At 49.2% G+C, this 14,772-nt stretch overlaps 1 protein-coding gene across 5 annotated transcripts in view; it reads left to right on the top strand.

The window, feature by feature from the left end:
* Positions 1-14,772, top strand: part of SUCO (SUN domain containing ossification factor) — a 580,289-nt gene that overhangs the window by 430,946 nt on the left and 134,571 nt on the right. The window lies entirely within an intron of this gene.

The raw sequence follows: 14,772 nt of genomic DNA, 5'->3' as shown, positions 1-14,772 counted from the left end.
GTTCGCCACACCCGAAAACGCAAAATGCCCAACCTTCGCCGCCAGGTTTCCACACCCGTCATCCAAGGGCAATGCCATATGGATGAACTGGTCAGGCAGATTTGGGTACGCTTTTTCGCCACTCCCACTCATTCCGCTAGTAATACGCAAGCTCAGGCAACATTCTCTCAAAATGATCCTCGTTGCTCCCACATGGGCACGGCAACCGTGGTTCACCACTCTTCTAGAACTCTGTAGTTCCACACCAAAAACTGCGTCTCGCCCCGAAACTACTAACGCAGATCCAGGTCAACTGAATCTCGCAATCTGGCTCCTGAAGTCCTAGAGTTCGGATACCTTAACCTTCCACCAGAGTATATTATTATTAAATAAGCTAGATGCCCTACTACTAGAGCCTGTTACGCAGCTAAATGGAAAAGATTCGGTATTTACTGCAATAACAATAAAATTGACCCACTGGATGTTTCAATCCAGGACATCATTTGCTACTTGCTTCATTTACAAACATGTAATCTACCATATTCATCCATAAGATTACATCTAGCAGCTCTTACCGCTTACTTACAGAACAGACAACACTTGTCCCTGTTTAGAGTACCTGCAATTAAAGCTTTTATGGAAGGCCTTAAAAGAGTAATTCCTTCCAGAGTACCACCGTCTCCGGCATGGAACTTAAACATTGTCCTTACTAGGCTCATGGGTCCACCATTTGAACCTTTGCACAAATGTGAATTGCAGTTCCTTACATGGGAAGTAGCTTTCCTAGTGGCAATCACCTCTCTGAGGAGAGTAAGTGAGATCTAGGCTTTAACCACACAAGAACCATTCTTACAAATACATCGTAACAAGGTGGTTCTTAGAACAAACCCAGAATTCATTCCCAAAGTAATCTCTGCTTTTCATCTTAACCAAACAGTAGAGTTACCAGTGTTTTTTCAAAACCCAGATTCAGTAGCAGAAAGAGCTCTACACAGTTGACGTCAAAAGAGCCCTTCTTTATTATATTGACAGGACTAAAACCTTTAGAAAGACAAAACAGCTGTTTGTAGCTTTCTCACCACCTCATAAAGGAAACCCCATCTCCAAAGCTGAGACTGCTAGGTGGATAGTCAAATGCATTCAAATATGCTACCAAAAGGCTAAACGCACATTAACAATTCCCCCTAGAGGTCATTCAACACGCAAACTAGGGGTCTCCATGGCATTCTTAGGGAACATTCCCTTAGATGACATCTATAAAGCAGCAATATGGTCTACACCACACACCTTCACCAAGCACTATTGTTTTCATGTGCAGGCAAAGCAACAGGCTTCTGTAGGCCAGGCTGTTCTTAAGACACTTTTTCAAACCACTGCAGCAGATACAGGTGACCACCGCTAGGGGAGACACTGCTATACAGTCTGTGCAAAAGTGTACAATTTGCAGCTCATATGCCTCGAACGGAAAATGCTACTTACCGGTATGCATCTGTTCTTGGCATGTACAGCTGCAGAGTTGAACACGCCCACCCGCCTCCCCGGGACCTGTATCTGTTCCAGTATTATCTTAATTAGATACACTTACATGGACATCTCTTCTATTTCTTACTAACTCCATCATTTCCCTTTATGGAGGAAAACAATCTGAAGATGGGAGTCGATGCCCATACACACTGTCGTCCAAGGGAGGAGTCCCCTCTCTTGTGACTACAAAAGGCTTCTTCAAAGACAGCAACAAGGTGCAAGCATCCGAGCCCAACACTAGATGGCGATCTATGCAAAAGTGTACAACTCTGCAGCTCTACATGCCAAGAACAAATGCATACTGGTAAGTAGCATTTTCCTTATTTCGGCCCCATACCAGGTAGATGGAACTTGGGCACTTGCAACAATAAAGTTGGACAACATTTGGTTGTTAGGTTCCCAAATTGTTGGTTCCGGTCGGATTGAGTCTCCGGTAATTTATCAGGCCCAGAGGCCCGCCCTGATTTTCAAGCTTTTTATGGCAGCCTGGGTTTCGGTCACGGAGGAAAAAATCAATGTGCAAGGGATGTGAAAGGTACCTGCCCTCTACTGGATAGGCAATGCAATAGGGGACAGTAGCTAGCGGTAATTCATTCTCAGAGCATAGTTGTGCAAAATGATGAGCCCACTTGGACTGTTTGATGTGATGTTCAGTTGTAATCTCATGGGCCAGTTTTGACTATAGTAACATTGGGGTGAGTATGACAATCGCCAGGAATAAAATGTTATGCCTTTTAAGCTCCGTCACTCCTAAGCTTTCTTTAACAGTATTAAATCAAGTTGCAAAATATGTTATGCTTACTATAGCTTCCTCGATCTGAGAAGCATTATGTTCGAGGCATATGAGCTGCAGATCACACACTGAGCATAGATCGCCATCTGGTGTTGGGCCCGGATGTTTGCACTTGTTTTTTTCTTGGAAAAGTCTTTGGAAGTCACGAGACAGGTGACTCCTTTGGATCACAGTGCGCATGGGCATCGGCTCCATCCCCAGATTGTTTTTTTCCGCCATCGGGCTAGGATGTGTTTATCGCGCTCCAGTTCGGTGCCGTTACCGATCCAACTTTCGACGCGCAATCCTTCACCCTTTCTCCGGTATTGTTTCGATCGCGGATCCCTAGTTGTCACGCATCTCTTCAAGTTCGAAGTCCTCTATTCCGGTTGTCGATGAAAGCCTTCGGGCCTACCTAGGCCATTACATCTGGCTCATGGCAAGGACTCCTTTTAAGAAGTGTCCTCAATGTGGATCGAAATTCCCACACACAGATCTTTATGAGGTGTGTAACCTCTACCTTTCACCGGTGCACGAGGCCAGAGACTGTCCAACTTGCGCCTCTTTCCGCTCCAAGAAAACCATTCGGGATCGTCGAGCTCAAAGAACAATGGCTCGCTCAACGACATCCATTCCCGACGACATCTTCCAGGAGGGCGTCTATGTACCAGAACAGGAGCGGGTCGAAGAAGGCCCCGTCAGTGCCTCCGAAGCCGATGACTCTGATGTCGAAGACATCACTCCTGGGCAGCGAGTCGTAAGTAGTGACGTCGACTCCGACCCCCTCCCCGCACCCAAAAGGGCTTCGGTAACACCTTCACCTTCGGGCCCAGATGCACACTGAGACAATTCTTCTCACGCCCCGCCTTCGGGCCCAACAAAGAAGTCGACAACTAAGCCTTCAGGCCACTCGGGATCGAGTCAGCCTGGCATCGGTGCCGTAACCCAAACCCCGGCACCCAAAAAGAAACCTGCCTCCGTCCCGACCACTGCCTCCACATCAACGCACTCTGCACCGAATCCAACAGGCACCGACCCCTTGACTCCGAGAAAGTCGCCGGAACCGAATAAAAAGACACTACCGAAAAGTTCTTTTTTTTTTGTAAACTTTATTTATGTTTTTCAATTAAGAACATCCCATTCAATAAGTAAGCAGAACAGCGCGTACAAAATGATATGGACAAATATACTGTAAGTCATGAAGAATGTGGGCTTTGTTTCTTAAGTGTCCAATGGTATGGATGATCACGTCCTGGGGGGTCAATGTATCCATTTCAGCTATTCACGTACCAGGTACAGTACAGGTCACATTGTAGTCCATGATCGTTTTGAGGTTCCAGATGTGTAGGTCTGTTACCAGCAAGTGCATAGTGTAAGTCATATAATGTAGGCCATCCCACTACCACAGTTAGATCCTTCCCACTGCAGCAAAAGTATAAATCACTATCCCTCCTCTAACCCTCGGGGCAACGTTACATGGGGGGAATTCTACCATCGCTCCCTGCTGCTGCCGGACTCCCCGGAGAGGAGCGTACAGTGTGAGCCAGTAGGTAATGCTTAAGAGGACCCCAGATATCTTTGGCCTCGAGGTACGGGGCAGCGTATCCGCATATACTGCGAGTTGGTCCTGACAGTACACCATGTCCTCCAGCCACTCCTTAAATTTAGGGGCCCGCCCTCTACCCCATCTGCATGCAACTCTACGCTTTGCTAGTAATAATGAGTGTGTGCCAAATCGATGGCGCGCTTTGGGAATTTGCTTCGTGTAACCAAGAAGCGCAACTAAGGGGTCGCACTCCATCAGTAGGTCTATCATTTCAGAGAGAGCCTCAAAAACCTGTCCCCAATATTCCATCACCCTCGGGCATTCCCAGGCCAAATGCAGGAACCCAGCTCCCACTCCACCGCACCTATCACAGCGGTCTGCGTCTCGCAGGCCAAAGCGATACAGCCCAGCCGGGGTATAGTACATACGCTGCAGATATTTGTAATGGATTATACGCAGCCTGGCACTAGCTGAGATTTCCGCAGTTTGTAGACAGCAGTATTGCCATTGCTCATTCGTAATATCGCTGCCCAGGTCAGCCGCCCAGTGCGTCCGTGCATCACCATGAGGGCTCTCACACTCTGCCCTGATCGTTCGGTACATATTGGATACCAGGTGTCCAGGGCTCGCGCCCTGTAGCATCTGGTGCAGCGGCTTGAGAGCCGCCGGTTCTCGCGGAAAGCTCGGGAATATGGCTCGCACCCCCTGCCGCAATCTCACGTATAAAAACAATTCCAAGGGTGTAGGTTGTATATCGCCAAAAAATTTAGCTGACGTGCAAAAGCTCCCATTGCAAAACAAATCACCCCAAGTTTGTCTGCGCACTCGAGTGCACAATTTTCTAAAACCTTCTTCCTGCAGCAATGAAAGTTGTGGATGGTACGTCAGGGGTAGAGCCGAGGAGTAAAGAGTTGAGACACCCAGAACCCTCCTGATATGCTGCCATGCGTCCACTGTGCCTGTGATTGTGGAGGGCTCAGTGCTTCGAGGGCGAGACTGTGCATATATCATTCCATCCAAAGGGATCGGGTCCACTAGCCAATGCTCCGCCGCTACCTGCGGCATGCATGCCGGTGGGTGTACCCAATAGTATGCGTAATGAGCTTGGCCACATGCGTGGTATAGTTCAAAGTCCAGGATATCAAAACCCCTCTGCGCTGCAGGTCTCACAAGCACCGTCCATCGGACTCGTGCCCGTTTACCGCCCCAAAATAGGCGCATAAGGTCTGAGCGCAATATTTTAAAGAAGAACCGTCCCGGGTGATATGGAAGGTTCAGAAAAAGGTATAGAAACTGTGGCAGTATCACCATTTTAATCAGTGAGGCTCTACCCGCCATTGACAGAGGCAGGGCGATCCACCGCGTAATATTAGAGGTGAGGCGGTTTATGACGGTGCCATAATTAAGGCGGATCATTTCTTCTCAATCCCTGGAAACCCGAATCCCCGTATTTCAAATCTGTATCGCACCATGCAAGCAGGTAGTCCAGGGGAAATTTAACCACTGCCGATGTCAGGGGAAAGTGTTGCGATTTTTCCCAGTTAATATGAACTCCAGAGAGCTTCCCAAAAACTATGAATTCTCGTAATATAGGGTTCAGATTATGCTGGGGATCTCGTACATACGACGTCAGATCATCAGCATAGAGCAAAATCAGTATTTGCCGCAGTGGACAGCGGAGCGCCCTGTCATTATGATGCTGTCGCAGCCTGCTCGCCAGGGGTTCAATCGCAAGGGCAAATAATAGGGGGGACAACGGGCATCCCTGTCTAGTCCCTCTTGTAATGGGGACAGCAGGCGAAGCCCGACCATTGATAAGTACCCTAGCATTAGGCTGGTGATATAGCAGCTGCACCCAGGACACGAAACCCGAAGGAAAGCTCATTCGGAACAGTATAGCAAAAAGATAGTCCCATTCAACTGAGTCAAACGCTTTTGTAGCATCTAAGAATATCGCAGCCAAGGGGAGATCAGGCGACACATTCTGAACTATCAAAAATAGCGTACGAAGATTATGTGAAGTCGCCCTCCCAGGGATAAAACCTGCCTGGTCTGGCAGTACCAGTTTGTCAATCAGGAGGAGAACCCGATTCGCTACGAGCTTCGCCAAGATTTTGGTGTCGCAGTTTAGGAGCGATAATGGTCTGTAGGAGGTACAGTGTTGGGGCTCCTTGCCTGACTTTAGAATAGACGTAATCAAGGCTTCTCTCATAGAAGGGGGGAGCGAGCCACACTCCAAGGACTCCTTGTAAAGCTCTTTCAGTATTGGGGCCATGATATCTATGTAAGTTTTATAAAATTCAGCAGGAAGGCCATCAAGGCCCGGCGCTTTGCCAGACTTCTGCTGCATTATGGCTTCGCGCACCTCATCCAGCCCGAACGGGACACACAAAAACTCACGATAATGATCCTCCAGCCATCCCAGTACAACCTCGCCCAAAAATGTCTCGCACTCTAAAGGGTCCCCCCGTTGTGTGGTGTACAATGTGGTGTAATGGTCCACAAAGGCAGCCTGTATATCCGTCGCACTCTGACGTATGTCCCCAGTCGTATCCATAATTTCAAGAATATAGGTAGAAAATGTGGGTTTCTGTATGACTTGCGCCAGCGCCCTTCCAGGGTGCTCTCTCTCCCCATATCTCCGGGCCTGCCAGTATCCATATAGTCAGATAGTTTGTCCCTAAATTCAATTGCTGCCTGTTCCCTGTCTCCCCCAGCCATTCGTGCCTCTAATGCCTTTAATTCTTTTTCCAGCCTCTGAAGTCGGCCACGAATATCGCGTAGCACTCCAAAACTTTTAGAAATACATATTCCCCTGACCGTAACTTTAAATGCTTCCCATATAATTTCCGTCGACCTGACTGAGCCCTTATTCCTCTGGAAGAAGCATCGAATCTCCTCCTCTAGTTCAGCATGAAACACCGCGTCCAATAAGGCTGTGGGCTGAAGTCGCCATATACATCTCGGCATTCAATCGCCCAGCAAGTCAAGCAGAACGTGCACCGGCGAGTGGTCAAAATACGTGCGGGGCAAGTGATTCACTGCTCCAATAGACGGTCCCAGACCTTTCGATGTTAGACAGTAATTAATCCGGGCCCATGATGCCGCGCTCGACGCAAAGTGCGTACCTTCTGTGGATCGCGGGTGCATGTGCCGCCAGGTATCTATTAGCCCTCCCTCTTCTATGATAGCTCGCATCGTTGCCTGCGAGCGGTTATAATGATGGGACAGTGCCATAGAACTGTCCATGCTAGGGTTTAAGGCTACGTTAAAATCCCCGCCCCAGATGATATGCGTGATGCCCAATGCCATTATTTTCCCCCACATAACTGTGAAGAAATCAGATGTATCTACATTCGGGCCGTAACAGCTTATCAACGTTGCAGTGTCAGTCCCCATCCTGCCCCAGACAATTGCATACCTTCCCTGTGAATCTACCAACTCTCCTTGTGGCAAAAAGGGCACATGCTTCTTAATAAGAATGGCTACGCCTCTGGCATAGGAGGAGTATGAGGAGAACAGCCGGTAAGCTGCCCACTTCCCTTCAAATGGGATATATCGCTGTGGTGTAAAGTGAGTTTCCTGCAGAAACGCTACACTGATGTTATGGCGATCTAAATAAGAGAGTATTTGTCTTCTTTTTCGAGGGTCTCCCATCCCCCTCACATTCCAGGACAAAACCCCCACATAATTAGTAGCTGTCATGTTGCCCACATTTTCCATCAGCATTAAAAGGAACTATTTGTAAATCAACGTATGTCCCACTATTCACAATTGTACATTTACTTGGCTGTTCGTCTAGAAACATCACAATAGAATCTGGTAAATTCCAACTACCCTTCCCCCGCCTCCCACTGAAGCATTCCAATCATGCCAGTAAAGAAGTTCCCTCCCAACTCCAGTTGCCCCGCACCTGCGGAGCTGGTAAGCCCCCCTTAATATGGGCAAACAAAGAAAAACAAAACCCAGAGGGTTCTCCCAGGTGGGGTCTATCGCCAGGTGGCTCACTAGTGGCCCCTAATTCCCCAGGGGCGCGAGGTATCGTGCCGCACCCCGTAGAGGGAGCAAGGGTGTCCGATGTAATCTGTGTGTTCTTTAATGCCGAACCCATAATGTTTCTTGAACCTATGAATTAGAAGGGCAAGAGTGTCACATCCAATTTGAGGATAAAAGGCAAATCCCTTAATCTGGTGTAATGTTACCATCTGTTTGCCTCGAGTCGTCTTGGTCAGTCAATATCCGATGTGATGGGCGAACGGGAGTTCTCAGCAGAGTGTGATGTTTTGTTGCGCCGTCTCAGTTGTTTCAGAAATTCTTCAGCTTGTTGCGGCCTTGTGCAAAATGTTTGTTTTCCTTGGTAAGTAATGCGGAGGCGGGCCGGGTAGAGTAAGGCATAATCAATTTTCGCCTGTCTCAGCTTCTGTTTCACAGGGAGGAATTTTCGTCTATCCACCTGTACTGCAGCAGTAAAGTCCGGGTAGATAGTGAGGTTTACCCCTTCATAGTGGAGTTGTTTCTTCTCCCGCGCTATTCGAAGAGCCACATCACGATCTTATAATTAAGGAGGCGTGCTATGATAGGATGCGGCGTACCTCCCACCGGAGGTCTAGGACCTAGCTATCGGTGCACTCTCTCCACCACAAATTGAGAAGAAAAGGATTCCGCCCCAATCGCCGCCAATACAAGTTTTTCTACATACAGCTCCAACGTACCTGTGTTGGTGCTTTCAGGTATTCCTAGGAGTCTAAGGTTGTTACAGCGACTCCTCGCCTCCATGTCCTCAGCCTTGGCAGCGATGACCTTCAGCAGCTTATCCATCTGAGCCATAGTGTCCAGCACATGCGCGGCGGCGTCCTCCGAGTCTGAGATGTGCTTCTCTGCCTCCTTGAGCCGGTCCTCATGACCGTCTAGTTTACGCGCAATGCTCTCCATTTGCGTATTCATATCGTCCATTTTGCCCGCAATTGTTGCTATGCCCTGGCGTACTTCCAAGAGGATGGTTTTCATATCGGCATCAGACTCTACCGGCGACTCCCGGGCACCAATTGCCGTGGTTCCAATGTCGCCCTCCGGGAGCGTTTTGGAAGGTTTTTTCACTTCAAATTGAAGCCGAGGCTGTCTAGCATCCGGCTTTCCAATTCTTTCCGCTTCCAGTGAGCCTCTCTGAATTTGCAGCACAGCGCCGGCCACGCCACAGCCCTGTTACATACCCGGTTGTGCTGGATGCTCCTCAGACAGTGCAGTGAAGCAATGGCAGGAGAATGCGCCTTGGCCCCCTTCGTTGTCCTCCGTGGCAATCCCACTGTTCTGTATTGGTAGCAGTAGGAACCGTTACACTGTCTGCCGGGATAGGGCCCTATCTGCTCTCTAGTGTCCCCACCTCACTGATTGCGCACATATTAGTCTGTCCTCTCCATCAGGGTTATCTCTCTGCAAAGCGCTGCAGCCCACCGCCTGTCGCGTGCAGACCTCTCAAGAATGGCCCCTCTGCTCAGTATTGTAGGGCCCTCTCGGAAGAGACACACACACCGCAGGCCCCGCACCGTATCCACAGCCAAGGGCACCCTCCGCAGTCCTGTCAATAAACTTTTACGGCTGTTAGCAGGGGAACGGGCGCCAGACGGGAGCAGCAGTCAGTGGAGACTCAGTGGCAGGTGGGCCCTATGTGCAGAAACAGTCGCTACCGCCTTACAAATCAATTGACTGAAATGTGGCCCTGTCTCTATCTTATCACGCCAGGTCAATTCCGGGCTGCATCATCATGTCAGGCACCAAGGCCTAGGCTTCAGGAGCGCCCGGAGCGAGTCGTGCCCTCCCAGGCCGTGCCAGCTCCAGAATGTCCACTCGCCACACCTCAGGGGGCCACCGCCAGTACTAACTTCAATGTCTGTCGCCTCACAACTGCACAAGGTGACCGCCGCTCTCTCGCTCCGCTACTGCAGAGCCCAACAGTATTTCTGCACGGCTGCTCTAGCTTCGAAGCGCCGTTCTCCTCGCACTTCGTTTGCAGCTCCCCGCCCCGGGCTCACTCGATGTCCGTTCCTGGCCTCGCTGCTGACGTGACCCCCTGCTGTCGCCTGCACCGCCAGTGACTCTAGTCTGGGCTTCAAAAAATGTTCCTTGCCAGCTAGCGCCTCGTCTCTTATCTCACCACAAGTCAAATCCTGCTCATGCCTCGTAGCGTCCTACCCGTCGGGCAGTGTGGGACTCCGACCTCACTTCAAGTGCCTCACGTACCTTGCAGTTGGTCCGCTCCGCGCCACACTCCTCGATGGCCTACTCGCCATCCGACTGAGCCGCTCAGGCCAAGGGCGTATGACTCCAGCCCTGCTGTATTCCCCAAGTGGCCAAGGCCCGTGCGCCACGTGAGCGCCGCGGTCTCTCGTAGCCTGGCTTCCCCCGGGTCCGGCCTCCGACCGGATAGATCTCTCTGCCGGCTATAGCAATCTCCACCGCTTGCAGGCTCTCCACGGCTCCGCCACTCCTAGAAGTCGCCTGGGTGAAGCATCGACGCTTCAGCTGTCGTTTCTCTGCGGTTTGCGTTCAGCGATCGGCTTTCAAGAAGGATTATTTATCGGATTAGAACATCGGACTGCGGGAGCTTCACCGAAAGGCAGCCATTCCTCACTTGCGCCACCTAGCCGACACTACCGAAAAGTTCACATTCTCAACCTTCGGAACCGAAAAAAACCATTGGAACCGAAAAAACAACCGGAACCGAAAAAACAACCGGTTCCACAGGCTCCTACAGAGACAAAAAAATCTCACGCTTCAAAGCCAAGAGAGCACAAATCCACCCCAGATTCGGTGCCACGCAAGCCCTCTGAACCGAAAAAGTCGGCGCCAAAATACCAGCCTCCACAAGAAGAGCTTTTTAAACCGGATCCCACCCAAAAAACTCTTCTAAAAGTCCCAAAAACAGGTCAACTGACTCTCAGTTCCAAGAAGAGACCAATGGACACGCCTCTACCAGCTCCATCTCCACCTAAAAAGAGAGATATTGCAGCATCTCCTCTCAGACTCTCTTCTCCACCTCCTCCTCCACACCACTCTCCTACATCATCTCCTCCACCAGTGGACGATTATGACACCTCTGATGACAAGGGGGGGGGGTGCAGATGATGAACCACTAGTTGATTCTAGTCTCCCTTATACCCCAGACCCCTGGGATGATTACAATACACCAGATGTCCCTAATGTACCACAAGACATCTACCCCTCTAGACCTTCCCCTCCAGATGATACCATAGGTTTCACCCAGCTCGTTCACAGAGCTGCACAATACCACAGAGTTGCTTTACATACAGACCCTGTGGAAGAGGATTTCTTAAAGGACACTTGATATTTCACAAAATACCACCTCCGTTCTCCCTATGTTAAAAGAGGTAATGAAACATGCACCTGAGGTGTTCAAAGATCCTGTTCGGGCTAGGGTTATTAACCCAAGCATAGAGAAAAAATACAAATCTGCCCCAGCAGACCCCGTATACATTAAGGGCCAAATACTGTTGGATTCCTTAGTGGTCTCCAATGCCAGGAAGAGGGCTAACTCCCAAACGTCAGGGACGCTCCACCTCCGGACAAGGAGTCAAAACTCTTGGACGCCTCTGGTAAACGCACAGCGTCACAAACAGCTAATATATGGCGCATTGCCAGCACTCAAGCTTTGTTAGCCTGATACGATGAGCATACTACGACGTGCTAGAGACCCTATTGCAGCACCTTCCTAACAAATACAAAACCAGAGCCAACGACCTCATACAAGAGGGTAAGCGCATTACAAACACCACCATTCGTTGCGCTCTAGATGTGGCAGACACCTCCTCCCGAGCCATCAACACAAGTGTCCTTCTGCGTAGACCTGCATGGCTACGCATTTCAGGTTTTAAACCTGAAGTACAAACTTCCATCCTTAACCAGCCATTTGATCAGGAACATCTATTTGGGCCTGCCGTGGATTCATCTCTAGAAAAGATGAAAAAAGACACCGACACGGCTAAATCAATTGGAGCCTTGCAATCGTAAGCTCCCAGACGTTCCTTTCATCGCTCCTCTTAAGAGGGCACCTCCAGAGGCTGCTCCTCTGACAACCCCTCCACGTTATATAAGGCTCCCACCCAGACAACATTCCCCAGAGGTTATCAAAGAGGAGGCTACAGAGGCAATATTAACAAAGGTAGAGGCAAGACCAACAATACTCTCTCTGCCTCCACCCCTACCCAATGACTTCCCTCCGTTCCCCCGGACCATTCCACTCCACTCGGGGGAAGATTGCTACATTTCCTACCTGTCTGGAACAACATCACCACAGACAGGTGGGTGAGACAAATCGTTCAATCAGTATATTGTCTAGAACTCAACTCTATCCCCCAAACATACCACCCAGACAGCGCCCAATGTCACCAGAACATTTATGGCTGCTAAAGCAGTAGGAAATCTCCCTCCTACAAAAACATGCAATAGAACCAGTCCCCCTGCTTCAACAAAACACAGGAGTTTACTCCCTATACTTCCTCATCCCAAAGAAGGACGGCTCTCTGAGACCTATCTTCGACCTCAGACCCCTAAACCTGTACATACAATCAGACCATTTTCACATGGTCACGCTTCAACAGGTCCTTCCTCTTCTCTCACAAGGTGATTTCCTTGTCACTCTAGATCTCAAGGACGCCTATTTTCATATTCCCATTCACACCTCTCACAGGAAATATCTCAGGTTTGTAGTGGACGGTCAGCACAACCAATTTAATGAACTCCCATTTGGAGTCACCTCAGCACCCAGAGTATTCACCAAGTGTCTGGCGGTTGTTGCGGCTCACCTAAGAAGACAGCACGTCCACGTCTTCCCATACTTGGACGACTAGCTCATAAAAGCCAAGTCATACAATCAGTATGTACATCACACTCACGCCACAATCCAACTACTCCACGACTTAGGGTTTACAGTAAACCACGCAAAGTCTCACCTACAATCGTCCCACATACCACAGTACCTCATGCCACAATCAACACCTCAAAAGCATTTGCATAGCCCAGCCCAGCCAGGATAGCAAGCATACAAAGCCTCATAACAAAATGTTAGCCGCAACACTCTTACAGCTCGAGTGTTCATGCAGTTGATAGGGATGATGGCCTCTTGCATATTTATAGTACCTCATGCAATACTCCAGATGCGTCCCCTGCAGGAATGTTTGGCACGTCAGTGGAACCAGGCTCAAGGTCAGCTGACCGATCTGGTGTTGGTGGATGGTCGCACACATCGCGCTCTGCAGTGGTGGAACACCAAAAACCTTTCCAAAGGGCAACCGTTCATCGAGCCCGTTCCACAGATTGTGCTAACAGCGGACGCATCGCTCTCCGGCTGAGGAGCTCATCTATTGCATCACACCATGCAGGGCAGGTGGACACCTCAACAAAAAGTTAATCCACATCAATCACCTGGAGTTACTAGCCATATTCCTAGCCCTAAAGACATTCCAGAAACAAATATCAGGCAAGGCTGTCCTAGTCCGCACCGACAACATGACAGCCATATACTACATACAGAAACAAGGCGGGACACACTCCCTACAGCTCTCTCAACTGGCGCAAAGCATATGGATATGGGCTATTCCTCAGAACATTTTTCTCATAGCCCAACATGTTCTGGGATTCCAGAACAAAATAGCTGATCTATTAAGTCGTCAGGCGCAACAGATTCACGAGTGGGAACTTCATTCTCGAGTTCTTCAACCATTTTTCCAGATGTGGGGCCAACCAGAGATAGATCTCTTTGCCACACACGAAAACGCCAAATGCCCAAGCTTCGCCGCCAGATATCCACACCCATTGTCCAAAGGTAATGCGATATGGATGAATTGGTCAGGCAGATTTGCGTACGCTTTTCCGCCTCTCCCACTCATTCCATGGGTGGTGCGCAAACTGCAGCAACCCTCATTGACTCTCATCCTAGTTGCTACAACATGGGCCAGACAACCGTGGTACACCACATTACTGGAACTATCCGTAGTTCCGCACCAAAAACGACACCTCTCCCCACGCCTCTTACCCTAGAACCGTGGAGAGATCAAACACCCGGACCCAGCACAGCTCAACCTAGTGATCTGGCTCCTGAGGTCTTAGAGTTTGGCTACCTAAACCTTCCCCCTGACTGTATGAATGTTATCAGAGAAGCTAGACGCCCCACCACTAGATCCTGCTATGCAGCCAAGTGGAAACGATTCGTGATATATTGTCACAACAACACCATCAATCCTTTAGATGTGTCTATTCAACACATCATAGGTTATCTACTGCATCTCCAAAGGTGTAACTTAGCGTACACATCTATTAGGTTACATCTTGCTGCCATAGCAGCCTACCTACAAAATAGACAACACTTGTAGCTCTTCTGGGTACCTGCCATCAAAGCGTTTATGGAAGGCCTCAAAAAAATAATTCCTCCCAGGGTGCCACCCTCACCTTTGTGGAATTTAAACATAGTTCTCACAAGACTAACGGGCCCTCCCTTTGAGCCTCTACACAAATGTGAGATACAATTTTTAACATGGAAAGTTGCTTTCCTAGTGGCTATTACTTCCCTTCCCGGTGAGCTACAGGCACTAACTATTCAAGAACCTTTTTTACAATTCCATCATAACAGTGGTTCTCAGAACCAATCCAAAATGTCTCCCTAAGGTTATTTCTCCCTTCCACCTCATTCAGTCTGTAGAGTTGCCAGTATTCTTCTCGCAACCACAAACAGAAAGAGCTCTTCGCACTCTAGATGTTAAAAAAGCACTGCTTTATTACATTGAAAGGACAAAACCTTTTCGCAAGACAAAAAATCTTTTCGTGTGCTTCTCACCACCACATAAAGGCAACCCCATATCAAAAATCTGGGTAGAGCAAGGTGGATTGTCAAATACATACTGAATTGCAATCACAAAGCAAAACGTACATTATCTGTTCC

This window comes from Triturus cristatus, chromosome 4_2, assembly GCF_964204655.1.
Source record: "Triturus cristatus chromosome 4_2, aTriCri1.1, whole genome shotgun sequence".
In the NCBI taxonomy this organism is placed as follows: Eukaryota; Metazoa; Chordata; class Amphibia; order Caudata; family Salamandridae; genus Triturus; species Triturus cristatus.
The sequence above is the reverse complement of the archived record's forward strand: the minus strand, read 5'-3'. Positions and strand labels throughout refer to the sequence as shown.